Source organism: Alligator sinensis, unplaced genomic scaffold, assembly GCF_000455745.1.
Source record: "Alligator sinensis unplaced genomic scaffold, ASM45574v1 scaffold603_1, whole genome shotgun sequence".
Taxonomy (NCBI): Eukaryota; Metazoa; Chordata; order Crocodylia; family Alligatoridae; genus Alligator; species Alligator sinensis.
Window position 1 is genome coordinate 122,088 of NW_005842853.1, and position 3,921 is coordinate 126,008.

A 3,921-nucleotide genomic window follows, 5' to 3' on the forward strand; every position below is an offset into this window, starting at 1 on the left:
GTTTTATGAATCAGAAAAATGCTAATGACCACAGGACTAATGAAACAACATATTTTGTTTTTTTCCCCCTAGTTTGTTGTGTTTCTATATGTACTATATAGCAAATGCATATTACAATAAACATATACTTGTTTTTGCTTTGATCTTAAACTGAATAATATAGCCCTAGGCCTCTGGCATATTAGCTAAACTTCCAGTTTCTTTTTAACTGAAGAAACATATATATTGTGTTATATGTGAGGTTGTACAACCCTATTGTTACTCCCCTTTTCAAAATCCTAGATCTGCCCATGGGCGGGCATTTCCCTCCTCTTGTTGGAAGCAAGATACTGAATTAAAAGGACCATTGGTCTGACCCAGTATGGCAGCTCTTTTGTTCTTATGTTTTTAGAAGCTGGGAGGAGGTGCAGCCCTGAGAAGCTCAGTAGCAGTTGGGTGGGAGCTTGGGGAACACATGCTAACCCCTTGTAGGCCACATGTGGCCCATGGTACACCAGTTGTACAGCCCTGTTAATGAGTATCAGCTTCCAATATGGAGAGAGCCTGAGTGCTGGTGAGCACTGAATGACAGGAAAGAATGCCAGATCGTGCTCTTGCTTGCTGATGTGGAGCCATTGGTTTCTGTGGAGTTGCTGGCGGGTCACAGAGCTTGGAAGAATTCTAAAGAAAAACTTTGCCTGAAGTTGAATTGATTGAAGCCCTGTGGTGGGACTGGTTGGATGGCTTGTCTTGTCAGTTGATTTTCTTGTAGTCCCCACTTAGCTGAAGTTAATGCATTTTCTAAGAAAATCCAGAGGCAACTGAAAATAAAATAAGATAATCAGAATGTGTGATAAGAGAGTATCTGATTGTGAGATTTACTTTGATCTACCAGAAGGACAGACTCTAAATCACTGTGATGACCACTCATGTGATAGCATTTAAAAACATTAATAAAATGGACCATTTCTCATGCTGCAAACTCTCTCAGGTTGGCAAATATAGGCTTTGTCCCATACGATGAGAATTTGAGATGAACAAAAGAAACTCTATGGAAAGTGAAGCTTTTTTAAATCCAAGAAACAGAAATACAGAGAAGGACATTAACAAAACATCTGATCCAGTTGTCTGCCGAATGGAGCTCTGGAACATTGTAGGCAGACCAGGGTCCCACACCTCTCTGCCTCCTTCCCCCAGATCACCCCTTTAGAATTTCTTCTTCATACTCTTTCTCCCAGTGAATTGCACAGGCTTTTCCAGGACTGCTTAGGCCTACCTATTGGACATCTCCCCATAGCATCAAATTATAGAATCATAGAAGGCAGAAACTAAATTAAAGCAGAACATTAGGAAAAACTTCTTCACAACTAGGGTGTCCAGACTATGGAACCAGGTCCCCCAGAGGTGATGCAATCACCTACCCTAGAGGTCTTCAGGAGAAGACTTGACCGTCACCTGGCTGGGGTCACCTGGCCCCAGATGTCTTTCCTGCTCATGCAGGGGGCTGGACCCGATGATCCTTTGGGGTCCTGTCCAGCCCTATGATTCTAAGGTCCCTGCAGTGAGGGAGGGACAGGGGCTGGGGCAAGCGCTGCTTAGCCGGGGCTGCACAGCGCTCTGGGAGCTGGGGCTATGGGTGGGCACAGGAGAAGCCATGGCTTGTCCAACTGCTCCTGGCGAAGCCAGGCAGGCAGTGCCAGGGCTGTGCTCTGGCAGTGCCAGGCTGCACTCTGAGGGCTGTGAGTGGCTCTGCCTTGCTGTGGGGGGAGCAGTGGGGGAGCAGCCAGATGAGTTGCAGCTGCGCTTTGGGGGCTATGGCCAGCTTTGGGAGAAGCCATGGCCCCCGCTGCTCCCCCCACAGCGAGGTGGACAGTACCGGGCTGCTACTACAGCTGCCCATAGCCCCCAGAGTGCAGCCTGGCACTGCCCACTTTGCCGAGGGGAACAGCTGGATGAGACAGCTGTGCTCCAGGGGCTATGGGCAGCCATAGGAGAAGCCGGGACACATTTGGCTGCTCCCCCACAGGTGTTTTCAGAGCTTAAGCCCCCAGCGCTGAGGCGGCCCCTCTGTGCCTCCCTGCCCAGTTGCCCACAGCAGCACTGGGAGCAGGGACTATGGGCGGGTGCAGGAGAAGCCACAGCTCATCTGGCACCTCCCGCCACATGTCCGGGAGGGGATTGGGAGTGGGGGAAACATGTGTCCCCAGATCTGGTTGGGGCTGGGTGGCCTGCATGCAGGGCAGATCCAGGGACACGTGCCCCCACCCTCCATGCCCTTCTGGACACATGGCTGAAGCAGCAGCGTGTCACTTGCTTGGGAGCCATTTGTCAGGCAGCTCATCCGGTGCTTGCTCATTGCCACTGTCACCACTACAGCACTAACTCTACTGAAAAAACATAAGTCTCAGTCCAGTATAAAATAAGTAAACGTAGCTGTATTACTCGTCTATAATTGATTGAGTACTGTACAAAATTCTAAGTTAGTTTTGGTGAAAATAGGGTAGCGGGCCTAGGTTCAGGAACCAATCCCCCATTTATAACATTGTCTTCTATGGGAAAATCATGTTTGAATTACAACATTTCAACTTAAGACATGGTTTTCAGGAACTAATTGTGTCGTAAGTCCGAGGACTGCCTGTATTCCATATATCTGTCACAATTTGGGAAACCATTTTGCCTTATGTTCCTATTTCAGGTTGACCAAAAGTTTTCCAGAGGTTCCACCAAGTCTGTGGAGGCTCAATACAAATGACAAAAGATAAAGAAAAAATGTAGGGAGGGACCTCTCATAGTTTGAATCAGTAAAGATTGATCCATAGGAAGCTGCAGGCTGCTTCTGACCAGTTCACAGCAGAAAAACCCTTAGACTAGGGGATGAAGGAAATCTAGAGGGATAAATGACACTACAAAAGGCATGGTCATTGTTAGTGCCAAAACAGCTGTGATGGAGCCAGAGCAATGTGAGCAAGCTTTGACCCTTAAGTTTCATCTTATTTTAAGCATCTGCTCAAAGACTGTAATAATTACATTGACCAGGAATTCTATTGTCTTTGCACATGAGCAAGCAGCTCTCTGTTTCTAGGCTTCTTTTGGTTTGTAAAGATTTAAAAAGGAGGAAGAAATTGTTGCAGCACTCACTTTCAGCTGTTTTATTGCCTCTGACAACACTTCAGCCTGCTTCTGCTGTGTCTGCAATCAGGTACGGGGTCTGTATTTCTGAAGGCAGAAACAGAGCTGCTTACAGCCGTATGGCAAAAAATCCATTGTGTTCTGCCTTCACTACTCAGGTCAGTGAGGCAGTCAGCCAGAGAATTTTCAGAGGGAAATGAAGCTGTTTTGCTCTGGTCTTGTGCTTTCTGAACAAAAGGAGGGAAGAGGAAGTGAGAGGCTAATGATACAGTATAGGGTAGAGGCGGGCAATTATTTCAGGTGGAGGGCCGCTTACCCAGTTTTGGCAGGCTATTGAGGGCCGCATGGGTAGCCCCACCCCCTGACAGGTGCTCCGCCCCCTGGTCACCATCTTGGGACCAATGTCCCAATGTCTTTGGTCCCAAGACATTGGGACATTGGTCCCATGTCCTAGGGCCAGCACTGGTGGAGCCCAAAGTGGGGCACAGGCTGCCAGGGGTCTGTGGAGCTGGGCTGGGCTGCACCAGCAGGGAGAGGGGGGAACTGGCCTGGCTCCATAGAGCCCCTGCTGGCTGGGACCCCGCAGTCCTGCCACCCTGCTCTGGACCTCGCTGGCACAGGCACTGGGTCACTGGTGTGGGTCCTGTGCTCCCGCTGGCTCCGTGCCCACTGGCTCCCAGTGCCGCACAGCTCCACAGTACAGGCGGGGGGCAGCGCACAGCCCTGACCCCCTGCTCACCAGCAGGGAAGAAGCTGGTGTTGAGTGCAGGTAAAAGCGGCCTCTCACCCACCCTGTGGCTGGCGCTCCCTGCT

At 49.7% G+C, this 3,921-nt stretch overlaps 1 long non-coding RNA gene across 1 annotated transcript in view; it reads right to left on the reverse strand.

Annotated features, from left to right (window-relative positions):
- Window positions 1–541: 541 nt before the first annotated feature.
- LOC102374684 overlaps window positions 542–3,921 on the reverse strand; it is a 12,261-nt gene continuing 8,881 nt past the window's right edge. Inside the window, exons 3-4 of the long non-coding RNA XR_325152.3 lie at window positions 3,118–3,195; window positions 542–800 (exon numbers count right to left, since the gene is read on the reverse strand). This is a non-coding gene — a long non-coding RNA (uncharacterized LOC102374684). The remainder of the gene's footprint in view (window positions 801–3,117; window positions 3,196–3,921) is intronic.